We start from the raw sequence: 19,093 nt of genomic DNA, 5'->3' as shown, positions 1-19,093 counted from the left end.
ATTCAGAAAGAGACTACTTCACAGTGTGAAATCTAAGATGTCTATATTTTATATCTATCACTTTGATAGGGACCTACTTTCACGAATTATCTTAAATGGATGCCTCTGTGCCTTGGTCAATCATTTTCAGAGCACTTCAAGATCACCGCTCTTGGCAAGCAGCAAAAGGAGAATAATGAAAAGGAAAAGTACATTTCAGACTCTCAGAGTGGTCAATATGCTATCTTGACTCCAATTCAAAAGAGGCATGTTGTGCATAGAGTGGTTTATTTTTGTAAGTACTTTTGAAGATGCAACAGAATGTTTTTGTTGTTGGTGCTTCAAATTGAGCCAATGAGCATTTATCTGGAACTCGAGAGTCATATAGAGTCATTTTATAGTAATGATATCTTAAGCCCCCTTGCAAAGGCATTAGTAGGAACTAGCAGTACAATTTCTTTCTCATATTCTCCACGCATAATGCGAGAATTATTAGTTATTCATAGCACATGTTTAAAATATAATTTTTTTGGTAAACGTTGTTTGCCTTTGAAATAAAAGCTTCAGCTCCTGTTGACAGGGCACTTTAGGCTTGCCATTAACTTTAGCTTCATGATTTTCTTCCAAAATGAGTGCATGGAAATTATTGTAGCAAAAATGAAATGACATTGGAAAAGTAACGAAAAATATAGTACGGCTTTTCAGATGGCATTCCATGCAATGTATCACAGATTTCATTTGGGCATTGTCATCTATTCTTTTGTACTTTTTATTATGTTCTACATATGGGGGATTTTTTTCTTATGCATTTTATGCATCATGATCAGATATGCTTACTATTGTTAGCTTCATCCTAGGTATATACTTTTCAGTTTTTCATGACAGAATCATTTGTAGTTCTCCTCGGGGGTAGGTAGCATTCACACATGTTGCCACCAATATAACAGGGGCCGCCAGAGTTGCAAGATCATCCCCATGTTGTAAACTTTATCTGATAACATAACAACAAAGGGAAATTCTGAACATCCATTGCATCTACCTTGTTTTTTAAGAAAGTTCTGAGCATTCTTTGATGGAGGACAGTCTTTTGCAATGATGGCTACAGCATTTGTGTCTCTTGTTGAGGTCTGCCTACTTGCCATATATCAGATATACTTTCTTCTCTTTTATTTTCTTTATCCCGTTGACATTTCTGATAGTTATCTATGGGTTTCTATTTAAAAACAAAATTGGGTATTGACTACTATTTTTTTTTTCTTTCATAAATTTGCAGTCTACTGGTGCATTCTATGCTGTTTCAAGGTTTGCAAGTGCCACACCTCCCCCTCAATCTATCATCAGCCGTGGTATAGGCTGGTAGGTAAGGAAATGGATTCGTTGCTTTCACCCTTACGGCTTCAGGTAATTGGAAGATTGTATCATTGTCGTTGATGGAATGTAATGGTCCTCTCTACAGGGAATTGGAATTTTATTGGATAGGATGTTTGGAACTGGAAATGGGTCCACAGTATCAGTGGAAGAACCAGGCAACTTGACCCATTTCTGGCAACTTTAGCTGCAACTTGACCCATTTCTGGCAATACTAGCTCTGAAATTTGTCTTATCTTGGGAATTTGCAGTGAGAATGCTGGTCTTTTGCGGTTGACATGAGTTGGGAGTCACAGGGTGCTCCAGATATCAGTAGGATTTATGATATTCTTCTCTGTTCTTGGTGATAATCAACTCAAGTTGGGATATTGTTCTCATTTTGGGGTTTATTCCCTAGTCTAGGATTTTGCATTGCTAATTTCATGTTAATGTGTTCCAGGCAAATTTGGAGCAATCTTTGCTCCTATTCCAGCACCCATTGTCGCTGCCGTGTACTGTCTCCTCTTTGGTTATGTTGGTATGTATACGGTGTACGCAAATCCTATGTGCTGAGCTGCAATGTCAATCAACTAGTAGTATCTTAGCTGTTGCCATAATGTATAATGGATGTATGCATAAAACCTTAAGGTTAACTCATATTGGCAGACACTTAGTTTGTACAATGCAATTTCAACATATTAGGGTAAAACAACAATTCATTGGGTACCTATATTGGCAGACAGTTTGTACGATGCAGCTTTAAAATTGTAGGGTAGAACAACAATTCTTTGGGTTTTGCCTCATGTCTGAAATTTTTTGTATTCTTGATGAGCAGCTCGTGGGGGTCTCAGTTTCCTTCAATTTTGCAATCTAAATAGTTTCAGGATGAAGTTCATCTTGGGCTTCTCTCTGTTTTTGGGATTATCAGTACCACAGTACTTCAATGAATTTACAGTTTCTTCTGGTCATGGTCCAGTCCACACTCATGGACGATGGGTAGGGTTCTTACAACTTCTTTCAGGGACTAGATTGAAATTTTTTGGCTAGCAGTTCGTTGTGGCAGCATTAACTTCATTCTTCAAATTTCAATGTTTTTAACTTTAAGCATTTTTGAATGGCTTTTTTAACAGTTCAATGACATTATCAATGTGATTTTCTCGTCACCACCTTTAGTTGCTGGCAGCGTAGCATTGTTTTTGGATAACACTCTACATATGGGGGAGAGTTCAACAAGGAAAGACAGAGGCCATCATTGGTGGAATAAGTTCCGTTCATTCAAAACCGATCCTAGAAGTGAAGAGTTTTATGCTCTCCCTTTCAACCTGATCAAGTTTTTCCCATCTGTCTGAGGATGAAACTCTATTTTAGAGGTGGGGTCTCTATTTTATCAATAGCCTTGGTGCATTTGGAGAATAATTAGAGTGTCTTCAATTCAGAAAGAGACTACTTCACAGTGTGAAATCTAAGATGTCTATATTTTATATCTATCACTTTGATAGGGACCTGCTTTCACGAATTATCTTAAATGGATGCCTCTGTGCCCTGGTCAATCATTTTCAGAGCACTTCAAGATCACCGCTCTTGGCAAGCAGCAAAAGGAGAATAATGAAAAGGAAAAGTACATTTCAGACTCTCAGAGTGGTCAATATGCTATCTTGACTCCAATTCAAAAGAGGCATGTTGTGCATAGAGTGGTTTATTTTTGTAAGTACTTTTGAAGATGCAACAGAATGTTTTTGTTATTGGTGCTTCAAATTGGGCCAATGAGCATTTATCTGGAACTCGAGTCATATAGAGTCATTTTATAGTAATGATATCTTAAGCCCCCTTGCAAAGGCATTAGTAGGAACTAGCAGTACAATTGCTTTCTGATATTCTCCACGCATAATGCGAGAATTATTAGTTATTCATAGCACATGTTTAAAATATAATTTTTTTGGTAAACGTTGTTTGCCTTTGAAATAAAGGCTTCAGCTCCTGTTGACAGGGCACTTTAGGCTTACCATTAACTTTAGCTTCATGATTTTCTTCCAAAATGAGTGCATGGAAATTATTGCAGCAAAAATGAAATGACATTGGAAAAGTAACGAAAAATATAGTACGGCTTTTCAGATGGCATTCCATGCAATGTATCACAGATTTCTTTTGGGCATTGTCATCTATTCTTTTGTACTTTTTATTATGTTCTACATATGGGGGATTTTTTTCTTATGCATTTTATGCATCATGATCAGATATGCTTACTATTGTTAGCTTCATCCTAGGTATATACTTTTCAGTTTTTCATGACAGAATCATTTGTAGTTCTCCTGGGGGTAGGTAGCATTCACACATGTTGCCACCAATATAACAGGGGCCGCTAGAGTTGCAAGATCATCCCCATGTTGTAAACTTTATCTGATAACATAACAACAAAGGGAAATTCTGAACATCCATTGCATCTACCTTGTTTTTTAAGAAAGTTCTGAGCATTCTTGGATTGAATGTTTGCTTTGGAGATTGTACATGTTGGTGGAAGAGAGTAAAAGGAAGGTCATCTTCTCTCTGTATTGTTATCGCTAGGCCATCACATGTAGAATATTTCTACACCTTTCTAACCAAGTATAAGTTATGTAGTAGTATTAGAACCTGAAAATGTTAGATCCTTGTGTACCTTCAATTGATGCAATGATGCTTCAGCCATATTGGTCGATTCCAAAAAAAAAGGGTTCAATAGTTAGTATATCATCTGAATAGATACCCTCCATGTGTGGGTGCCTTGAACCAATAACATGGAGATGTGTGCAAGGGAACCTATTCAAATGGAGATACATCAATAGGTGGAGCACTCCAATGAAACTAATTCCATAATAAGTTGACTGGTTTACTTCTTAAGGAAGATGCTTGTTCTTTTAAATATAGGCTAGAAAAGGTCAATCCCTTGGTTTACTTGTTTACTCAATTGCCTTCTTAAGGAAGATGCTTGTTCTTTTAAATATAGGTTGGAAAAGGTCAGTCCCTTGGTTTACTTGTTTGCTCAATTGCTGGGGGAATGTACCATTTGGAGGAAGATGCAAGTATTTGGGATGGCCTACAAAGGTTGGAGTACCCACTTTGGGGCCCCACACATATTTGAAAGTGTTTCTTGCAGAAGTATTTATTCATGTCACTCGGCAGAGATCTCACCTTTGTGAGCTCTAACACGAGGGTGTTCATTTCAATCATATTCCCTAATGTGCCTTCCCTAATAACGCCCCCATTGTTTGTTAAATGGACCCTGGTGAGTTGCTTTAAGGTGGCCAGACGCTAATGCTGGCCACTTTTTTCCATTTCTTGGGCTCACCTTTTTCCCATAGATTGGTGCATCCATACATTGTCAAACCCTGCAAAGAGGTGAGCCTTGAGATGCTGCAAGGTAGATACTGCAAATGACCACATTTATCCATGGCTAGATGCCTTAAAGATTTCAAATTATGAAGGGCAGACGGTAATTCCGTGATTCTAGAGCGACTTAGATCAAGGATCTCCAAGTTTCCAATATTTGTAAGAGATGCAGGTAGAAAGTTGATGGGCATACCTAATAAAAAGAGGCATCTTAGCTGTTTCGAACACCCCACACTTTCTGGTAATGACTGCACTGACATCCCACTCAAATCCAGAACCTTAAGAGAGACCATTCTCCCAATAACCCTTTTTGGAATTTTTGTTAGACATTTGTTACCATCTATTAACAATGAACATAGTTTCGGAACTCTCGTTGACTTAGGGACCGAACACAGTTTGTTATTACTGAACAAAATCTGACTACTTCTGGAACATTCATTTTCATTCAACGTGCTCAAATCCTGACCCACATGGAAAAAGAAAGTTTCTTCGGCCTCGGCAACACGGATTCCCAATTCGCGCAGGAAGTTGTGTATCCTGAAGAACACTGCACCCGTTAATGCTTCTCACAACGGGTTCAATCAAACAATGATCTGCCAAAAGGTTGAGATAAACTCCTCCCACTGCAAATGGGTTGTAGCTAAGTTGATGGCGATATTTTCATGCCAGCAGCCCTTCTCCCACCCACAATGGAATCACATGGTTGGCATGAATAATTTGGTCTTCTGTGAATGTTGCGGCCATGTATAGAAAGCATAATTGCAAATGAATAGCACATTTAACTCATGGAATATAGATGCAAGTGTCCAATCTATGCTTTATCGTCCACTTTTGCATGCAATTTTCTTTATTGATTCTTATTTTCAATGACCATTTACATCTATGCCTTACGGCGTTTCTTTTGCAACATCTGGTGCAAATGCTAGTTTATTCTATTCCCTCAAAAACTTTGTTAATTTGAATATTTATTTTGCATAGTAAAATTTTATTAATAAAAAATATGTTGACAGCCATCTTATATTAAAATTGCATTGTACACGAAGGCTCTTCTTTATTGCAGAATTTGACAATTTGAGAGCATTATAATTTCAGGAGTAAGTGTTGCTCCACATATCCGGCAGAAGTTATCAGTCTTGAAATGTATGTATCCAGCTTTTATAAGCTAATTTATATAACTATATTAGTTTATAATTAAATTAATAAATATAAAATTATCTAATCCTTCTCATAATAATTGTAGTAGCGGACGAATAATTTTTCCCTTTTCAAATCTCCTTTGGGCGACGAATAATTACACCTGTCCGCTGTTTCAAACTTTCGTAGGCGACCTTTGTACTGCTTATCTGGACTACATTCATTTTTCCTTTAATTTTAATGTTTATCTTAACTATATAGACTTTATATTGATTTTTAACTATACACTGTTTATATTGACTTTTTCATTTTTATTGTTTTTAGATATTGAATTTTTTTATTTTCTTGCTTAGAGCATAAAGAAAAGGAGTCGTCTATTGAGGCGGAGGAATTGCTCGGATGGCCAAAAGTGGCTGGAATCTAGGCAAAAGAATTTCAAAAAATCTTGTAGAGATAGTGTTTGAATCGTTTTTTTGATGATGGAAATGGATTCAGTACCATCAAAAACGTCTAGGACAGCTAAAATTTTGAAGTTTAACAATTATAACTTGGATTTACAAAAATCCTTGCCGGATTTTCTCTAAATATAATTGTAATTTCCATAACTTCCCGGGCAATTCCTCAAGATAGTTAGACTACGGCTAAAGAAAATAGAGAAAGCACTCCATTAAGAGCCATTGTATGATTTATGTTGACTTTCTTTCTTGCCAATAACATAAAGAGTGAAAAAAAAAAAACCTCTACTATGTTAACTAATTTATGTCTATATGAGTTATATATATTTATTTTACAAAGAAAATATTCTAATATTGTACATACTAAAATATTCAATTTCTAAATAAACGAATAATTAAAAATAAAATAAAAAATATCAAATACTTCGTAATAAGAATAATAAGGAGATGTCTAATTCATTCAATTCTTAATATAAAAATAATATGTGATATTTAAAAATATTCATAATAATAAAAAAAATTAATGTGGGTTACTGATAAAATATTTTAATATCCAAGATGAGGTAATATTGACATATACTTAAGCATACATTAATAACAAATAAAATTAATGTGGACAGTTTAATCTTTAAATAAAATTTCTCAATCCACATGCTATGAAAAATATTTTAATGCCAATTATGTATATATTATATATATTTTTAAATTTGTTTTGTATATGTCCTATAAAGCAACAACAAAAATTAAATTTTATGGGTAAAATATTTAAGTTGTCTCACTATTTTACATTTTGGTATTTTTTAGGTATATATATATTTTTTGCCAATTTTCTCTGAAATCCAATAAAAAAAATTTGGACTAACAAGTTTAATATAGCATTCCAAAATACAATTTAAACAATTAAAAAATACACATTGTATATGTAAGAGAACCGAATTCATTGGGATCTATAAAAGACTGAGAGAGATCCATTTTTTTTCATATTTTACAGTTTAAAATGAGTTTGCACCTGAAGAGATTTATCCCGCTTGCAAACTAAATATGTGATTAAGATATATCTATACTAATATAATAATTTTTCATTAACAAAAAAGTTGATAAAATCCTTCTTATATTAAAATTTCTTAGTTTAAACACACTCTTTTCTATTGTACAATTTTATAATTTCAAAGCATTTTGATGTTAGGAGGAATCACCTGTAACTTACAAAAACTCTTAAAATCCAGATATTTGAGATCTTTAACCTCTGTGATTTCAGATGGCAATGATTCTAAATGACAACATCTATTGAGATCCAAAAATTTGAGATTTTTGACATCTCTCATTTCACATGGAAATGATTTTAACCATTTACATCCCTTGAGGTGTAAAATATATTTGTTTGAAATATTCTCAATGCCTGAATGCATATAATCAATTTCAGTACAATTCACACCAATATTTATATTTTTTATTTTATATATATATATATATATATATATATATATATATATATATATATATATATATATATATATATATATATATATATATATATATATATATATATATATATTTTCTTCTTCAAGAAAGAAAAAACTCACAACTTTCTATTAAATAAAAATATGTTTACACAAGTATTTATATAACATATGTTCCATTATAATCCTTGTTACATATGATTGATAACTAGATACAGGGCACACAAACTTCGAAAGGAGCACAAGATATACCCCAACAACCATCGACACATCATTCTAGCACCAGCAAAAGATGCTCCAAACAACAAGATATGAAAAAGGAGATTCAGTGTATAAAACCCTAAGGTCAACAAGCACCATACCACATCACAGAGAGATTCAAAAAATATGGGTACGCACGCCCGACCAAATAAAACCCAAAGACATGGAGGCATGCATAAATCCCAAATAGAAGTTGTAAAAAACATAAAAAGGTGGCTGACCCACAAATACAAAAGTTTTCAAACCCCAACAACCAACACCAGAGGCAGAACTAGGGATAATGCCCCATAAAATATCTCATAGGATCAAAACCCAACATAGGGCTACGATAACCAAAAATAAGTGACAAGACCTGGGAAATCTCGTGGCCACGATCTAACAGTCATATTGATGAACCTTCACTAAACAAAGATATAATGACGAAAACTAGAAACATGGTGACAATGACCCTGAGTAGCGCAAGACACAATAATCGAAACCGTAGCGAAGTCCTGAACCCTGGCACGAACAAAGCTTCCACATGGTGACGTCGATGACAATTGCAAAGGAAGGGGGCGTAGTCGAGAAATGCAAGTCAAGAGGCACAAACAAGTGAGTCGAATGAGCAAGGTTCACCGCATGACTATCCCATATGCAACAATGATAATTGGAAACAGGGCGGCTATGACCTTGAGTAGTAGAAGACACACTGAATAGAATTGTAATGAAGTCCCAAACCCGACACAAAAAAAGCTTCCACATGGAGGCGACGACAACAACAACAGAGAAGGAGGTCACAATTTAGAAATGTGGGACAAGATCCATGAACAAGAGGACCAAGCAGGCTAGGGTTCGCTACTTGACCCTCCCTTCCTCAACAATCGCTCTCTGCAAATTGCATGCCTCATGGTTATCCCTTACTCGTTTTCCTTAGCAACGAGAAAATGTAGGGACTGAAATTCGAGTTGTTTCAATTGTCACAATGATCTTGGCAATAATTATAGCCCCGTGTCACCTAAATCTAACACCCTGAGAGACATAAGGTTAAGGAGAAATGCTTCTAAAATGACTTCCAATTCAAATTTACGTACCAATGTTAGAGTCACCAGTTTTGGATATCTCAACTCCTTTGTTGGGATGTAGTATCACTATCAAAAACGGAAAGCCACCGCAATTATCGCAACAAAAGGATCTTGCATCTAAAGGGGCTTGAAACATTATGATACGAAGATACACAGAATTGATATATATATATATATATATATATATATATATATATATATATATATATATATATATATATATATATATATATATATATATATATATATATATTAAAAATAAAATATAAATATATATTAAAATATTATATATTAATAAAATTAAAAAATATATTAAAATATAAATATAAATATTTTAATAATGATTAAAGTTATATTTCTTATATAATATATATACATATAGGGAAAGGATATCCACCATGATTGAAATTTTTTAAATTCTATATTTTCTACTAAAAAATGCTTTAATATAAATTTATATAGTAAGATACAAAATATTAATAGTGTTTGGTTTAAATATGTTCTTTGAGAGAATGAAGACATATTATAGTTAAACAAAATCAAAGTACGCAAAATAAATTTAGCAAAACTCAAGAAAGGATTGGGATTAATGTTGGTTTTCTATGTTGAAAACATGCTTTAAACCATTGGAAAGTGAATGTTGTTGTTACATACCCCTTTTTTTGACAATTTTGGTGGGGTTGGCCATGTTGTTTGGAAGAGAATCCATCATAGTGTTCACCTAAAGAGAATATTTCCTAGCATATAAGCCTACTAATTTGATGTTCTAGTGCATTGAGCTGATCCATCTATTCTTTTAGAATGTAAGTGTATTAACTTCTTGTTCTAGTGTATCTAGAGGACTCGTTTTTTAAATTATAGCAAACTCAATAGCCTTTAGCAATAGGAATAGAAGGAAATGACCAAACTCTTCCACATAAAGATACAAGTAAGGAAGATAAATTTTGATGCTCTCTTTGACTTGAGATCACATGCAAATATCATTTCAGCAAAGCTAGTAAACAAATCTTCATTGCACATTTGTGATCATCCAAGCTTACACTCATTAGGATTCGTAAATAAGGAAGCATAGTTAAATGTACAAAATTAGATTAGCTATTAGTGTTTATTTTATTGATGAAGTAAAATTAGATGTAGTTCCCTTTGATGTATGTGGAGTGGTGTTTGGAAGTCCCTACATATACATGCTATATGCAATATTCATGTGCAGAGCCAACCAGTACCAACTCGCCAATGATGGAAAATCATTCACCATCAATGTGCATAAAGGAAAGTTAAAAATATCACCAGTAACAACCAACCAAGCCAAGAAAATCAATCGTTCTCGGAGGAAGTTTGTTTTATGTTTTTAAGAGAGAATCATCTTTTAGAAGAGAGAACAAGAGAAAAGACATCCCTGGAGGGGTGTACTAAGAAACATAAACAACAACTAGAAGATTTTCTATAGGCTTACAAGGATGTGTTCTAGCAGCCTAAAGGGATACCACCCAAGAGGTATGTGGAGCATAAGATCAAGATATTTTAGGACTCCCTTGCTGAAGATTGGGTTGTGCAGTTCATTTGATAGAGAAGCAAGTGAGGTGAAAAAATTGTTACAACAACTACTGGAATGGGGTGTCATTCGACTGAGTACACCACCATGTGGGTCAACCATCTGATGAACCCCAAAAATGGATAATTATTTGGGCTCATTCAACCTCCTAATTCGACTTAATCCACCATTCTCATTAGTTTATTGCATGTTTTTTATTATATTTATGCTAATAGAGTGAATTGGGTTAGTCATTATGCCAACAAGTCTAATGTGTGCTTTGTGTAGCCTTTTTGGTCAATTTGGAGACAAAATTGAAGGTTTTAATGAGCACTTGGCAGCCAAATTCGTGGGAGAACAAGGGAGAGGATTTGTAGGAAGGTGTCCCCTTCATTTATGGGCCCTTACCTCGAATTCTCCACCATCAGCTCGGAGTTCAAGGGCCACCAAATCAATTAGCACAAGGGCAGCCAAGCAAGTCAAGTAGGACTGCTGTTAACTACAAGTCTTGGGCAGTCGAGTCCCTAAAGTTTAAGAGGACTGTTGGAGTCCTCAATTTGTATAAATAAGAGGGCTTAGGGCCTCATTTTAGTTAGTCATTTTGGTTAGCCGATGGTTAGTCATTTTTTAGGCAGAAGTTAGTTAGTTTGTAGTTTGATTTTTAGGCAGTAGATTAGCTTTGCTTTCAGCACATTTTCAAGTTCTCCTTGTGGATAGTTTTTGGAATGTAACATTTCTTGCTCAATAAAGATGAATCCAGCTTTGCACAAGCTCTAAATCTCTCTTAGGAGGTTGTAGCTCTTGGGGTTGGGCCCATCTCAAGTGCCCAGTACCTCCTTTGTTTACTTTCATGTGTCTTTGCGTCATTCTTAGAATAAAATCTGCTATTTAGATTTAAATATTGTGTTGTTATATAGGTTTCTTTTGATGATTAAAAAGGTTCTTCATGTTCAGATTTACTTGATAGGTTAATCACAGGGAATATATTCAGAAAAAGGCTACCATGTTCTTTGGATCTCACCTCCCCTTCAGTGGAATCATGAGCTGGGACCGATGTAACCTTGCTGCCCATAAAAACACATTCTTTGCTTCACCATGCAATCATTAGTGTTCGAATCTCATTTGCAGAACTTGATATCAGTTTTGGATGCATGTTTAGGTTTATGATTGCTTAGTTGCATAGTTGTTTCACATGGTTTCATTGCAAATAAACTTCTGTCCATTCCCTTTGTTGTTATCTAGGTCAGATTAGGTAAAAGTAATTAGGTTCTTGATTTTCCAAGTCTTCATTTGTCAAATTTGAAAAACGACTTGCAGAGCACCTGTACCACTCCTTCAACTGCTTATTCTTCATCAGAACCATCCACTCTACCCTCTACTTAGAATCCTTACCTCATGTTTTCCATTTGCTCCCAAAACCCTAATTTTTGTGCAACATTGCCTCACTCTCCCTTGAACAAATCGAACCATGCTCGCCATTCCTTAGCTCCATCCACCAGTTCCTAGGCCACTTCAGACCCCTATCCTACCTCCATATCCATTCATGCATCTTCCCTCACTCACCCATCCTCCAAAATCCAATTTTTAGACATCTTGTAGAAAATCGCAGAACATCCTGTAGAAATTTCAGAACATCCTGTAGAACCCGTGCAGACTTCCTGTAGAAGCTCACAAATGAGGTTTCTTGATAGCTAAACCCTATGAAACTCTCTGGAAGGGTGTTAGGGACTCCTTAGACCCTCTCTGAACCTTCCTGACCTCTTCCAAGCATTTCTCCTCCTTGATCCACCTCTGCACAGTCAAAAATAGTTAGAAGCACATGCATAATAATTCCAACAACTTAAACAAAAATACAAAAAGATGTTTCCTTTAGACAAAGGTAGTCTAGACACATGTATTTGACTTTCATATAAGTAATGGCATCTCTCTCAGTAGTTTTCATGCTCCCCTTTGCATCAGTAGGACTAGCTGGTAGAATTAGGGTTTGCTAGGGTTTGCATTTCTTTTTGGCTTTCAGTTTCTTTTCGCAATTAGATTAGCTTCCTTCGAGTTAGCTTTCATCCATCAATTAAAAAGCTTCTTCTAAGAGCTCATAGAAGTTTGCTTAAGCCCCTAGCGGACTTGTTCCAGTTGACCAGGTGACAGCTGCGGCAAGAGCTAGTACTTGTGCATACAGCACCATCGCTTCCAAGTTTGTTACGAACTACCAGGTTGATAAAATTAAAGAAGGGAGTTCCAGGAGTTGTAGCATTATTGCTGCAATACTGGGGCCCACCACCATCATCATAGTGCCAAAAATAATTAGACTTGGTGGATGTGTATTAATTACATGGCACTGAAGAAAATCACGCTCAAGAATAGGTACCCCCTACCCAAGATTGATGATTTGTTGAATTATTTTCCACAAGTGAAATGCTTCACCAAGGTGGAATTAAATTCTAGATATCACCACTTTCGAGTCAGAGAATAAGATGCTTAGAATACCGCCTTCAAAACTAGGCAAGGTTTGTATGAGTGGGTAGTAAAGCCATTTGGCCTATGCAATGTACCAGCTATGTTTATGAGGTTAATGAATGATATGTTGCACAATTTTATATGTTCATTTGTTATTTTCTATTTGGATGATATAATGGTATATAGTGATACCTAGGAGGAGTACATCTCACATTTGATGTAGGTGTTGGAGACATTAAAGAAGCGCCAATTGCTAGAAAAAATCAAGAAGTGTGAGTTTTCGCAGTAGTCTCTCGTGTATCTAGGGTATGTGGTAGGTGGAGGAGAGATAAAGATAGATCCTGGCAAGATGGTGACCATCATTTAATTGTTGGTGCCTACTAATGTTTATGAGGTTAGGAGTTTTGTTGGTGTGACATAATACCTGAGGAAATTTACAGCCTCATTTTTAGTGGTAGCGACATCACTCCATGCCATAATAAAAAGTGGCGAGTGTTTCCAGTGGGGAAGGGTTAACAAAGGGCCTTTGTTGAGTTAAAGAAGAAATTCAATCAAGCACTACTTCTTGCACTACCAAACTTGGATAAGCCCTTTCAAGTAGAGATAGATGTTTGTGAGTATGTTATGGGAGCAGTCTTGATGTGGGAAGGAAGGCTTGTATGCTACCATTCTAAATTATTTCATGGGGAAGTTGTTAACTACCTTACCTACGATAAGGAGGTTTATTCCATGGCACAATCTGTGAAGAAGTGGAAGCATTATCTAATGGGAAAGGATATAATAATCCACATATATCACCAACAACTAAGTACTTACAATCCCAAAGTAAGCTCTAGATGACAAAAGATATAGTTTTGAGAAAGATGTTTAGAACTACAAGACAGGGACAACATGAACTTTGATATAGTGGGTTGAAAGGAAAATTTCTATAAAAAGCTAAATGGCACACCCGAGAGAAGGTGGACTAAAATTCTCCAAAAATGGGGAGTGATTCATATTTGATAATTATATTATTTTTCATCCATCTCAATCCTTTTAGGGTGGAAAAAGTGGAGGAATCAACTCAGAGGACCATTTTTATCAGCAAGACCCAATTTGGCAAATTAGGGCCTAAAACCTTCTGTGAGCATTTTGAGGCATCAAAGACTATTTTTTACAGGGTAAAACTTTAACACTTGAGTACTACGCTCTTTTCTCCTATTATCCACGCAAACACTTATTTCCAACAATGCAAAAATCACCTTAGTTGGAGCCCATATGGAAAATTTATGCCACTAGGAAGTTGACCTTCTTGTTTTAGCCACCATAATTTGAGGGGATGCCACGTCAGCCCCCATTATTCATGGAAAATGGGCTAGATGTGTGATAATGATGAAGAAGACTCTAGAATAGTATATGTTGTAACTCTGGTTAAGAGTTAAGGAGTCAAACCTAACCACTAGTAGCCTAACGGGTTGGGTTATAAATGGGCCACTAGGAGGAAAATGGCTTCCATTGTTTTCGAGTGCACTTTGTTCCATAGACAATTAGAGTAACTAAGAGGGATAGGGAGAGAACACACACAGAGGATTTTTTCATTTCCGTAGCCCATGCGCCACATGGCTTCTTTGTAATTGCATCCATTTTATATTCAAATAAAGAGAGAAAAGCGACCTCACCTTCCAACTGGGTTTTCTACCGAAAGGGTTTCGCAAGATATATCTTATGTCAATCGTAGTTTGTGAGTTTTTATTTCATTTTTCTCTATTTTTTGCATAATTATAATTTGCATGCATACACAATAATCAGTAACTTATAGATCTAGAGATGTAAAGAGAAATAAATTGTCATGGTGTAGATTTCAAATTTTTAAGTCAAATTTATCAGGTTTGTTGTGATGAACTGGTGAGTGGAATGTCCACAAAAATTTACAAATCACATATGCAACAATAGGCAAGAAAAGTGGATAATGATGCATGAAAGAAAAAGGATGAAGCGATAGAAGATGGAAAAAGAAAAGAAATAGAAGCATGGTTAATGACGAAGAAGAAAACGAAGCAAGTTATAAATAAAAGTAATTTTTGTTTGGGTTTGAGAGGTATATAGAAGCAATCCTTCAAGGAATACATCCCTAAGAAATAGTCCTTGGATAATGTCATTTAATAATGATATTGGTTAGAGATTATTGTTTTTTGAAATTGTGTGTACTTGAGTTAATAAAGTTTGTGGTAAAAAACCACTAATGTAAAATATTTTTCATTATGTATTATTGTGGTAAGCATAAACAAAAAGAAGATGTCAAATCATTAAGAGAGAAACTATATATGGGTAGAACCATCGATTTGAGGTAGTCTACACCTAGTAGAGTCATCGATCTCAGTGAGGAGGATGTCAGGTAGATTTCAAGTCATGAAAAATGGGCTTGTGTAGCAATAAAATGATCATTGAGGATATGAAAAAGAAGAGATAACTAAGAGGCAAAAGTTTGCAAGCAATAGAGGACCCATGGACATATTTCCATGAAAAGTTTTTGTTTCTCGGGAGTATGATGTAGGAGCATTGAAACCAAGGTTACAATTGAGCTAGGAACCCATAAGATTGAGGACGATGAAAATGATAGTGGTGATGTAGAGCGAGTAACAGGGACATGTATGCAAAATTTTGATGGAAGAATGATTGATGAAGCATGTATGAGAAGAAGTTTCCTAGAGAACCAGTGGATACAATGAATGACAACCCATTTATTCTAGTAGATGGCGATTATTTCATATGGACATCAACTAATATTTATGTAGGTACAAGATGATAGAAGAGAAGATCAAGAAGGAAGAAGACCAAATAACTATCAAAGATAAAGACAAAGGACAACAAAGGCAAAGAATGATAAAGGACTAATTTAATGAAAAATGCCCGTTAAAGAGGAGACATAAAAAAATAATACCTATTCGTAATTTTTAATGGATGATATTATTAATATTGTAATAGTGTACACATATTCTAGAAATTCTATATAAGAGCAAGTGCTGCAGGGCAAGGTAGTCCCTGTGACTCAAGTGGAAATTATGCTTTTAGAAATTTTGTAAATTAATATATGAAGTGGAAAAATTATTTGTCTATGAAAGGCAAAGAACTTGCATAAATTTTTGGTGGGTAGTAACCACAAGTAAGTCTCCACATTTACATTTTTACTCCTACTTGTTAAAGTGTAGAAGGACACATAAATAAGGGTGGGAAGTTACTCTTGGTAAGTATATTTATTTACATCTTGTTCCTATATATCTTTAATACAAATAATTGATGGTAAATATGTTATGTATGTGAGTATGAGCTATTTTTGAAGAATTAAATTTTAGATGGTTTTCCTATGAAGCTTAATAATGAAAATTTATTGCACAACTATCTAAAAATCATGGCATAAATATTGCAATTGCATTTGAAATTTATGGAAAAAAATATGAGGCAATTATCCACATGGTTTTGCAAATGCTACAATAAGACCTTCAATTTATGGTCCAATCAAATGCTTGAAAAATAATTTCTTTAACAATATTAAAAAATAAATATTTGTTTTTCAAAGTTAAATATTATAACTTGCATTGGTCAATGCTAAACTAATAGTGCTCAACAACAAATTGATTGACAGAGTCCTACCTTGGCAGGGACTAATAAGAGGTGGAGAAAATCTGACAAATATAGGGATGAATATTGTAAAAAAAATCATGGAGAAATAATGGATAGATCATAGGAGATAGTCATGGAGATATTATTGGAGATAGTTAAGGAAACATTTAAAACTAATTAGATAATTATGATGCAATTGTTATGGTAATATATAGTTATAAATTCAACTTCCCTTAACTGAGAACTACATCATGCTGCTGACATCCCTCGAGTTTTGAGGGTGTGTCTTTTTTTGTTTGTTGTGTGCTTAGTTGCAACAGTCACAAATCTCCTAATTTATCTATATGTAAAAAGAAATAAATAAATAAATAAATAAATAATATTGAGTAATATATGATGATGATGACCATAATGATGAAGAAGAACATCCACTAAGACCTATATGGTTTACCCAACCTTAAGAAGGTATTCTTTAACATTTTATTTTTATAATAAAAAAGAAGTGTGAGAATAATTCCAAAATAACCATAGTTTTTTTTACTTAAAAGATCAAGAAGATTAGTGGTGTGACAAATATTTTGAAGATTAGATTGAATGTGAGTATAAAATGGATAAAAAATGTGTTTTTCATATTCAACCCTCTTAGGATCCCATAGGTGACAAACTCTTTCATCCCATGGCATTTTGGGAATTGGCAGATACTCAGTTTCACTCTAAAGTTGATGAGAATTACTTATTATCTTGGCAATATTCATTTTCTTCTTAACACTAGTCAATATAAAAAGATATTTTTGGTTTTCTAGATTGGGGTTAATCAACACCCTATAATATCTTAGTTTACATTTTCCCTCTAGCTCTTTGTTGTCTCACAATTTCTCCTTAAATTTCGAAGTAACAACATTTTTAATAGTATATGATTCTGCAAGATGATCTCTTCCTTTATTTCCCAATTATCTAGCCATAATTAGGCATCTTTATGCCTCCCAAGTTTGAGTAGAAGGTGGGTGTTTTGGCTAGAGCTAGAAACAATTTTAGAAATCTCTTGCCATCCATGTTGTATAATTTCTTCTTATACATAAGATTCCTAGTCGATTGTACTTTCAATGGGGTAAAGCTTGTAGGTGGACATGGTAGGGAATATTTCCTTTAATCTTAAGGATGTAGGTTATAAACTACTTTTGGATTTCTTCAGTTTTTCTCCACAAGTTTTTGGATGTACATCCATATAAAATACCAATAGTGACTAGAGCTTGAAACGTTTTAATCCTAAATCCTAAGATTTTTCTACTTATAATTATTTTCAAGTCTATACATATACATATTGAAATAAATATATTTATATAATAAAAAATTTATATATATTTTTATAAAATTTATTAAAATATATTATTTTTACCTAAAAAGAAAATATTATTTTTATTAAAATGTAAATTAAAATAAACTAGAATACAATGTTAAAATGATAAAAGTAGGTATAATATTTTTTTTAAATAGTTAATAGATTACAAGGTTGTAAGAGATGCAAAATAGTAGCATTTTTCTCCAATGGATTAGAATATAAAGGTTATTTATTTGATTACAATCTTTAAAAAGTTCCCTAAAATTACAAGGATGTAAGAGTAGAAGAGCAAGTGGGCTATCATCGATGCATAGTTGGACAATCTTCGATGCATTCTGCTAAAGGAGCCGGAAGGATCCGATAGCTCCAAATGAAAAATAGTATTATTTAGTATAATAATTGAAAAATTTATTAATAGTTATATGTAAATTCAGTTTAAAATGTATGATAATGTGAAAATTTCTATAATAATTTTGTGGAAATATGATTAAATTAATGAACTCCTATTAACACATTTATATTGTTAATTATTTTATTATTTAAAAAACAAAACTTTAAAATTTGGGCTATTCCTATCTTCAAAATAATTTAATTTAGATAAATTTTAAATTTTATTTCTAAGTTATTAAAATTAAAATTAAAAAAATAAATATTTATATTTCACTTTTGATAGGTATTTTATTAAGGTAGTTTATGGTAAAAAGATTATTAGTTGGAAATTTTGTGGGCACAAAGCTAATCATGCTAAAGGATAATGTAAGGAGCATGATTTTGACAATTTAAAAATCTCTGCGTGATGCCTACTCAAACCAAGTTAAACATACTAATCATCTCAAGATTCACATAACCTAATAAACTATATATATAATTTGATTTAATTAAATTACACACGCATATATATATATATATATATATGATGGAAATATTTTTAATTCCAAAATTATTAAAAATTAAAAATTTAAATATTGATATTTCATTGTTATTTGTATTAAATTGTTATTATTGATGATTTATTTTCCATTTTATATACCACCCTAGATCCATCTTAACACCGGATATATCAAGCGCCCGAGAGGGATCAAATCTCTCGAGGTGAAAACCTATTTTTT

General features: G+C 33.9%; 1 pseudogene across 1 annotated transcript; it reads left to right on the top strand.

The window, feature by feature from the left end:
• The first annotated feature begins 99 nt into the window (after positions 1-99).
• On the top strand, positions 100-3,048 carry LOC149149960 (nucleobase-ascorbate transporter 6-like; annotated as a pseudogene). Its single transcript, XR_016263231.1, has 8 exons — positions 100-274; positions 1,043-1,104; positions 1,253-1,339; positions 1,436-1,494; positions 1,599-1,690; positions 1,787-1,864; positions 2,162-2,322; positions 2,457-3,048. The product of XR_016263231.1 is annotated as a nucleobase-ascorbate transporter 6-like (transcript).
• The last annotated feature ends 16,045 nt before the right edge of the window (positions 3,049-19,093 follow it).

The sequence above is a fragment of the Pinus tabuliformis genome, chromosome 9, assembly GCF_031772625.1.
Source record: "Pinus tabuliformis cultivar Carrire ecotype Pingquan chromosome 9, CPIR1, whole genome shotgun sequence".
NCBI lineage: Eukaryota > Viridiplantae > Streptophyta > Pinopsida > Pinales > Pinaceae > Pinus > Pinus tabuliformis.
The sequence above is the reverse complement of the archived record's forward strand: the minus strand, read 5'-3'. Positions and strand labels throughout refer to the sequence as shown.